Source organism: Loxodonta africana, chromosome 7 (genome assembly GCF_030014295.1).
Source record: "Loxodonta africana isolate mLoxAfr1 chromosome 7, mLoxAfr1.hap2, whole genome shotgun sequence".
NCBI classification, from domain to species: domain Eukaryota; kingdom Metazoa; phylum Chordata; class Mammalia; order Proboscidea; family Elephantidae; genus Loxodonta; species Loxodonta africana.
Genome location: NC_087348.1, coordinates 17,855,248 through 17,864,732, shown reverse-complemented (window position 1 = coordinate 17,864,732; position 9,485 = coordinate 17,855,248). Strand labels below are relative to the sequence as shown.

Genomic DNA, 9,485 nt, shown 5'->3' with positions numbered 1-9,485 from the left:
TATGTGTCTTTTGTTGTGCTAGTACCAGGCTGTTTTGACTACCGTGGCTGTATTACAGGTTCTAAAATCAGGTAGTGTGAGGCCTCCTGCTTTGTTCTTCTTCAGCAATGCTTTACTTATTCTGGGCCTCTTCTTTCCATATAAAGTAGGTGATTTGTTTCTCCATCTTATTCGATAATGCTATTGGAATTTGGATTGGGATTGCATTACAAGTGTAGATCAATTTGGGTAGAATTGACATTTTCACAATGTTGAATCTATCTATCCATGAGCTTGGTATATTTTTGCGTTTATGTAGGTCTCTTTTGGTTTCTGGTAGTAGTGTTTTGTAGTGTTCTTTGGGTAGGTCTGTTACAACTCTGGTTAAATTTATTCCTAAGTGCTTTATCTTCCTGTGGGCTATTGTAAATGGTATTGATTTGGTGATTTCCTTTTTGAAGTTCCCTTTGGTGGTGTAGAGGAATCCAACTGATTTCTGTATGTTAATTTTATACCCTGCTACTTTGCTGAAATATTCTATTAGTTCCCGTTGCTTTCTTGTGAATTCTTTGGGGTTTTCTGTGTATAAGATCATATCAGCTGTGAATAGTTATAGTGTTACCGCTCCTTACCAATTTGGATGTCCTTTACTTCTTTTTATTGCCTTATTGCTCTAACTAGGACTTTCAGGATGATGTTGAATAAAACTGTTGATAAAGGGCATCTTTTTCTGGTTCCAGTTCTCAGGGGCAATGCTTTCATTCTTTCTCCATTTAGAGTGATGTTGGCTATCGATTTTGTATAAACCCAAAACCAAACCAAACCTGTTCCCAACGAGTCGATTCTGACTCATAGTGACCCTGTAGAACAAAGTAGAACTACCCCAAAACATTTGCAAGGAGTGGCTGGTGGATTTGTACTTATGACCTTTTCATCAGGAACCGAGCTCTTATTCACTATGTTGCCATGGCTCCTGGTTTTATGTAAAAAAAAAAAGTTTTATGTAGATGCCCTTTATTGAGGAATTTTCCTTCTATTCCTATTTTATTGAGAGTTTTTATCAGGAATGAGTGTTGGACTTTTTCGAATGCCTTTTCTGCATCGATACAAATGATCATGTGATTCTTTTGTATTATGTATGTGGTGGTTTACGATGAATGATTTTTTAATGTTGAACCATCCCTCCATATCTGGCATGAATACCACTTGGTCAAGGTGTATTTTTTTTTTTTAATATAATTCTGAAATCTACTGGCTAGAATTTTTTTGATAATTTTTGCATCTATGCTCAGGAGGTATATTGGCCTGTAGTATTCTTTTTTTGTGGTGTCTTTGCCTGGCTTTGATATCAGGGCTATGCTTGCTTCATAGAATAAGTTCAGGAATAGTCCTTCCTTTTCTGTGCTCTGAAACAGCTTGAGTAGTATTGGTGTTAGCTCTTCCCTGAAAGTTTGGTAGAATTCTCCAGTGAAGCAAACCTGGCCAGGGCTTTTTTTTTTTTGGTTGGGAGTTTTTTGTTTGTTTGCTTTGTTTTTATCACCTCTTCAATCTCTTTTTTCTTGTGGGTCTGTTGGTTTTTCTACCTCAGTTTGTGTTAGTTTAGGTGGGTAGGGTGTTCCCAGAAATTTGTCCATCTCATCTTAATTTTCAAATTTGTAAGAGTAAGTTTTTCCTAGTATTCTGTTATGATCCTTTTTATTTCATTTGAGTCTATTGTGACATCTCCCATCTCATTTCGTATTTGGATTATTTGCTTCCCCTGTTTTTCTTTTGTCAGTTTGGCCGGTAGTTTGTCAATTTTGTTGATCTTTTCAAAGAACTAACTTTTGGTCTTTTTGATTCTTTCAATTGTTTTTCTGTTCTCTATTTCATTAATTTCTGGTCTAATCTTTATTATTTCCTTTCTTTTGGTGGCTGAGAGCTCCTTTTACTTCTCTCTTTCTATTTGTTGGAGTTGTAGGATTAATGCTTTGATTTAGGCCCTCTTTTCTTTTTTGATATGTGCATTTATTGCTATAAATTGACCTCTAAACACTGTTTTTGCTGTGTCCCAAACATTCTGGCAAGATCTGTTTTCATTCTTATTTGACTCTATGAATTTTTTTATTGCATCCTCGATTTCTTCTATTACCTATTAGTTTTTAAGCAAGGCATTGTTCTTTTCCCACGTGTTGGTTTTTTTTTTTTTCCTTGCTGTTTCTTTTATTAGTTTTTACTTTTATGACATTTTTATCAGAGAAGATGCTTTGTATTATGTCGATGTTTTGGATTTTGTTAAGGTTTGCTTTGCGTCCTAAAATGTGGTCTATTTTGGAGAATGTTTCATGTGCTTTGGAAAAGAATGAACTGTTCACTATACAACTATGCAGTCGAGTTGGTTGACTGTGGCATTTAGATCTTCTGTCTCTCTGTTGAGTTTCTTTCTAGATGATCTGTCCTTCACCAAAAGTTGAATGTTGAAGCCTCCTATTATTATTGTGGAACTGTTTATCTCTTTTCAAAGCTGTTAGAGTTTGTTTTATGTATTTTGGTGCCCTGTCATTGGGTGAGTATGTGTTCATCATGAATTGAATTATGTTCTCCAAAAATACGTGTCAATTTGGCTAGGCCATGATTCCCAAAATTATGCACTTATCCACCATTTTGTCATCTGATGTGATTTTTCTATGTGTTGTAAATCCTGCCTCTATGATGTTATTGAGCCAGGATTAATGACAGTTGTGTTAATGAGGCAGGACTCAATCTACAAGATTAGGTTGTGTCTTAAGATAATCTCTTTTGAGATACAAAAGAAAGATACGAACAGAGAGTCAGGGGGAACTCATTACCAACAAACAAGAAGAGCCCAGAGGGTGCATCCTTTGGATCCAGGGTCCCTGTGCTGAAAACTCCTACATCAGGGGAAGGTTGATAACAAGGACCTTCCCCCAGAGCCAACAGAGAGAGAAAGACTTCCCCTAGAGCTGGCACCCTGAATTCGGACTTCCAGCCTCCTAAATATGAGAAGATGAACTTCTATCTGTTAAAGTCATGCATTTATGGTATTTCTGTTATAGCAGCACTGGATAACTAAGACAGTGTGTATTATGGTTATGTCCTCTTAATGTATTGATCCTTTAATCATTATTTAGTGTCCTTCCTTATACGTTATGGTGGGTTTTGCTTTCAAGTCTATTTTATTAGAGATTAATATTGTCATTCCTCTTTTTTGTGGTTATTGTTTGCTTGATACATTTTTTACATCCACTGAGTTTTAGTTTGTTTATGTCTTTGTTTCTAAGGAGTGTCTCCTGTCAACAGCTAACAGATGGATCATGTTTTTTTATCCATTCAGCCAATCTCTGTCTCTTTACTGGTGCATCGAAGCCATTTACATTCAGTGTAATTATTGATAGGTATGAGTTTACCTCTGTCATTGTGTGTGTGTGTGTGTGTGTGTGTGTGTGGTTTTGATGGTTTCTTTGTTCTGTTTAATTTTTTGTGTGGAATTCTTTTTGCTTATGTATTTTCTTTTCATTTCTTTCATTATTGTTGATTTTGTGTTTGCTGAGTCTATGTTTTTCTTCTTTTTTATTTTGATGAGGAGACTTGTTAGCTTGCTTTTGTTTGCCTTGAAATCTACCTTTATTTTTTTAAGTTTAAACCAGGCTTTTATTTCTTGATATCACTTCGACTTCCTCTCCACATGGAAGTTCTATGAGTACATAGTTATTCCCTCTTTTTTTGTTTTGACATTGTTGTCATTTACATATTGACTTCTCTGGTTCCCTATTTTCAGTCTTTTAGCTTTGTTTCATTTTGTTTTTGTGAATTTCCTGTTGGGTTAGTGTCTGGTTGATCTGTCCTGTGTCCTAGTCTTGGACTGTTGTCTGATGTTGTTGGTTCTCTTACAAGAAGACTTCTTTTGATACTTCTTGTAATTTTGGCCTGGTTTTTACATGTTTCCTTATAATTTCTATTTATCTGGAAATGAGCTAATTTTGCCTTCATATTTAAGAGACAATTTTGCTGGATATATAATTCTTGACTGGCAATTTTTTTTTCCGTCTAGCCTTTATATATTTCATTTCATTGCCTCTTGCCTGCATGGTTTCTTCTGAGTAATCAGAGCTTAGTCTTATTTGTTCTCCTTTGTAGGTGACTTTTTGTTTATCTCTGGTCATTCTCAGGATTCTTTGTCTTTGGTTTTTGCAAGTTTGATTATGATATAGCTTGGTGACTTACATTTGGGGGCTATCCTGTATGGGGTTCACTGAGCTTCTTAGATAGGTGTCCTCTTATCTTTCATAATATTTGGGAAGTTTTCTGCCAGTAAATCTTCAACAATTCTCTCTGTGTTTCCCATTATCTTCCCCTCCCCTCTTTGTTCTAGTAGTCCTATCACTCATAGGTTTTTCCTCTTGATAGTATCCCACATAATTCTTAGACTTTCTTTGTTTTTCTTCATGCTTTTCTCTGATTTTTCCTCAAACAAATTGGTGTCAAGGGATTTATCTTCAATACCACTAATTCTGGCTTATGTTGTCTCAATTCTGCTCCCATGACCTTTTATTGAGTTGTCTAATTAAGAAATTTTATTGTTAATCTTTTGGATTTGTAGTTGCTGTTCCTGTATGGTTTCTAGCAGCCAGTTTATTCTGTTGTTTTCTTGTATTATGTTCCTGAATTCTTCTATTGCTTTCCTGTGCATTCCATGGTTTGTTCTATGTTTTGCTTGATCTCCTTCTTGATCTCTTGGGGACCTCTGTATATTAGTCTTTTGAATTCTTTATCAGGTAGTTCCATTGTCTTATCTTCCTTTGGGAGGTTTTCTGGTTCTTTATTTTGTTTGCTTGCTGGAGCCATCTTGTCCTGCTTTTTTACGTGATTTGATATTGACTGTTGTCTCCAAGACATCAATAAATTATTATGTTTATGTATTTATTTATTGTATTTTTGTTTACTGCATCCTGAATTTTTTATTAGTTTTGTTTTGATATATCCAAGTAGGCTGGGCATGTGTTGCTACTCTTGTCATTAATCTTACATCATCGAAGGTCTTATCTCCTGTCTCCAGGTGGTCTGAGCAACTATTATGTGTGAGCCCATGAGTCTATTCACTGTCCTTGCAGGGGTGCTGATGATGTAGGTGGCATTTTTTTGTAGACATCATATATCTGTCCTGAAGGTCTCCTGGATTTGGGTGTATGGGGTATTCTCCCTGATCATTGGATTGGGCTTCGTGAGTCTGCTCTGCTGCTTACTGGTTGCTTGGGGTCCATGTGCCTGGGTGGTTGGTCACTGAGTGTGTGATAAGGAGTCTCTCACCTATAGTCTTGAGCTGACAGGGTTTGCATTGGGGTATTTGGAAGAGGCACTGGTCTCTGCTTGCAGTGAGGTGCAATGTGGGGGACAAGGTAGGAGGCTGTCAGCTGCCTGTCACCCAGATCAAAGGTGTGCCCCTGTCCAAATACAGCAGGTAGTTGGGGTGGGGGATAGTTTAGCCAGTCATTGAATGCCCAGTGCTCTTAGCTGGAGGATTTGGAGTTGGCCCCTAATTCTCAGGCCCCTGGTGTTGGTGGGTGAGGCCCCTTTTTAGTGGATTAGGGGGTTTTGAATGCCACAAATCTGCAGCTCCAACTTGGCTGCTGCAGGTGAAAATGGGCTTTGGGTGGATGTCCTGCCCATTTTATCCTAATGAGGGCATGCAGTACTGGATCGACCAGCAAGGCGCCACAGACCAATGCCTATTACTGAAGCTTATCTTTCTCTGTCTCTTTTCTAGGTGAGTAAACAATTATACCATCCAGTGCCTGTGTGAGTCATGTCTTTTTTGTTCACCCCACTACCTGCAAACTATAGAGTGGGTTACTATCTGCCACCTGGTGGCACTCCCCCCATAGGTGGTAACAGCTGTCATTTGCTCAACAGAGATAGAAAAAGAAGGCATGGGTGCAAAGTCCTCTGGGTAGTTTTATCATAGAATTGAGTTCATCTGAGGATCGAAATAAAATACATAATTGTTGTGTTTGATATTAGCATATCAAGGAAGGTTATGATTATTGCTGTTAAGTATGGCAATCTTACATTCTTTATGAATGTTTAGAATCATTGGAGTTAAACAAACCACCAGCATGTATGAAGAAATTTTGCAAGTTGACTCATGTAGGAAATTATTTATAGTGTAGTACTTTGTCTATTTATGATTTGCTGAATAGAATTCATTCCATTCATCACTTGCTGCTATATGAGAAATCATACTAATGAAAAAAATTAAGATGGTTTAATATGACCCCCCCCCCATTGCTTGGTTTCCAAAAAACTCATTCCTATAAAAGAAGAAACTGCAAAAATGTGATTAAAACAACAACAAAAAAGCAAAACAAAGTATAAACAGCTTTGTCTCATGAAACACTGCAAAATTGTTTTCTACAGAATTATATTATGGGTAATAAACTGTAAATATTAGTGAGTCAAGTGTATTGACAGTCTCGAAGCTTAGTTTTTTCATCCATTCCTTAGTTTAGCAAATATTTGTTGAGAAGTTAGCATGAACCTGGCTCCCATTAATATATTGGAGGTGAAAAAAAATATGCCAACAAAAAGCAAATACCTTTAACAAAAAATCCATATCACTTTTCCTTCATTTTGGACTCTTGGAAGTTTTTCAACTAAAGTAATAAATAAGATTATTGTGAGTTTTTATTCTGATTTCCCAACTGGTTAATTTCTTTATTAAAAACTAGTGACATTCCTTTTACCTAATTAAAATAAATTCCCATTATTCTGTGTAAGTGTGCACATAGGATCATTGCATATACTTTTATTCATGGGATTTTGTGTGCACTTGTGGACATATATGCTTGCACCAGCATAAGGTGGAGAATATGTGAATACATCTAATGTCATTAAAATAGTCTTTGAAAAGGAAAACCCACATATCTTCATGTTCCCCATTAGCCATTCTCGTTCATGCATTACATTTCTAGACATAATATCTTCTTTTTTCTAGACAACAGACTTTTGAGGAAGTGAATATATCACCTTAGTAATTAAGTGCATTGAAGGCCTTGAGGTGCGAGCCATCGCACAGAGAAGATCTGAAGGGAATACACTGAGTTGCTGTGGATTCTGCTATGTTAAAATGTTAAACCTAGAGACAATTTTGCCTTCTCAATAACCTTCTTGAATGCACTGTGTACATCCTTGTTCCTCAGGCTGTAGACCAGACGGTTCATCATTGGGATGACCATAGTATAGAACACAGATGCTTTTTTGTCCACGTCCATGGAATGACTGGAGCTGGGCTGCATGTACATTGAGATGCATGTCCCATAGAAGATGGAAACCGCAATCAAGTGAGAAACACAAGTGGGTAAAGCCTTCTGATATCTTTCAGCTGAGCGCATCTTTAGGATGGTTATAAATATGAATAGGTAGGACATCAAGGTAGCCAGCATACCAGAAAAGACAGTGAAGGTTGCTGCAAAAACAATAACAATCTCACTAACATGTCCGTCAGAGCAAGAGAGAACCATGATTGCTGGAACATCACAGAAAAAGTGATGGACCACATTAGACATACAGAAGGAAAGATGGAATATGACCCCAGTGTGGATGGAGCCATTAAGGGAACCACCAAGATAGGAACCTATAGCGAGTCATGCACACAGAACTGTTGTCATGGTGGTGGTGTAATGTAGAGGTTTACACACTGCTGCATAGTGGTCATAGGCCATTGAGGCCAACAGAAAATTTTCCACAGTAGCGAATCCTGCAAAAAAGAATATCTGAGCAGCACATGCATTGTAGGAGATGACATTGTCACCTGTAAGGAACCCAGCCAATGCCGTGGGAGTAACAGCTGAAGAGTAACAAAGGTCTACCAGTGACAAGTTACTGAGGAAAGAATACATGGTAGTGTGGAGACAAGAGTCCCACAAAATCAACACCACCACCCCCAGGTTCCCAAGCACATTGATGAAGTAAATGAGAGTGAACATTATAAAGAGGGGGAACTTAAGCTCTGGAGCATTGGTTAGTCCAAGCAGGATGAAGTGAGTCACTTCTGTTCTGTTCTCCATTGATGTTATTTGGGACTCAAAAGATGCCCTGTATCAACAAGGAATAAAAGAACAGACTGTTAAATAGAAAAGAGATTGCAGTGAAATTGAATTGTATAAATATAATGTGTATTACATTATAGCAAAAACTTGTATTTCAAAAGTCTCATACATAAAACATGGGCTTGACAAATTTAGTGCACAAATTTTCTACATAGTTACTAGTTGTTAAAGCTGAACGATCTTCTTGGAATGTCTCCTGACTTTTAAATTTTATAAATTCTTACTCTGAACTGTAGAAAATGCAATAACTAGGCCAAGATGACATGTCAGGAATGATATGAACTTCCAACTCAGTTTTCCCAAGCCTAGTGAAAACTTTTCTATCACTCACATGCTCACATTGCTCTAGACACTTTATAAGCAGGTTCATGTACTTCATTCAACAACCCTATGAGGTTGATTAGTTGTTATCCCCATTTAACTTATGAGGAGCAAAAGGTTGAGTAATTTATTCAAATTTACAGAAATATTACTGGCAAAGCCATGCTAAAGATCCAGGCGCATGTACTCTCAATGGTCTTAACTGAAATTTAATCAAATTGCATCTAAGTCAATTTAAAATTATTCATTGCCTCCATTAGTCCAAACCCTATGTTTGGGATAACACAGTTAAATAAGTGAGAGATATATGGTTAGGATATATGGGGATGTGACTGCAGCAGTAGGGACATGTATGCCCAGCAAGGACATTCTGAAGGGAAGACATAGCATTGGGAACAGAGGTTTGGTACTGTTAAAAGGTGCATATTAGAGCCCCATTTTTCCATCTATAAAATAAAGATAGTAGTGAGACTTACTTCAATTATTATTGTATGAATTAAATGAGATAATGCATAAAAGACAATGTCCAGCATGGCCTGATTAGTGTTTTTTTGTTATTAGGTATCACTAGTTGTCTCCAACTTATAGTGATCTTATGTGTAACAGGACAAACATTGCCTGATCCTGCACCATCCTCACAATAGTAGATATGCTTGAGTCCATTGTTGCAGCCAATCGTTTAGTGTCTCTTACTTCTTTCAACCCTAAACTTTATCAAGGATGAGTCTTTCTGTAAGGTTTGGTCCCTTTGATGACATGTCCAAATTAAACAAGATGAAGTCTGTTCATCCTCTCTTCTAGGGAGCATTTTGATGTACTTCCTCCAACACAAAATTTCTCCTTGGTAGTCCACGGTACATTCAGTATTCTTCACCAATACCATAACTCAAATGGGTCAATTTTTTGGTCTTCCTTTTTCAATGTCCATATTTAATGTGCGGTATGACGTGATTGAACATACTAAGGTTTGGGTCAGGTGCAGTTTAGTCATTAAAGTGATGTCTTTGCTTTTTAACACTTTAAAGAGATTTTTTGCAACAGATTTGTCCAATGTAATACCTCAGTGTTAGTGTTAGGTAT

At 37.1% G+C, this 9,485-nt stretch overlaps 1 pseudogene; it reads right to left on the bottom strand.

Annotated features, from left to right (window-relative positions):
* Positions 1-7,097: 7,097 nt before the first annotated feature.
* On the bottom strand, positions 7,098-8,045 carry LOC100665457 (olfactory receptor 5B3-like; annotated as a pseudogene).
* Between the last annotated feature and the right edge of the window lie 1,440 nt (positions 8,046-9,485).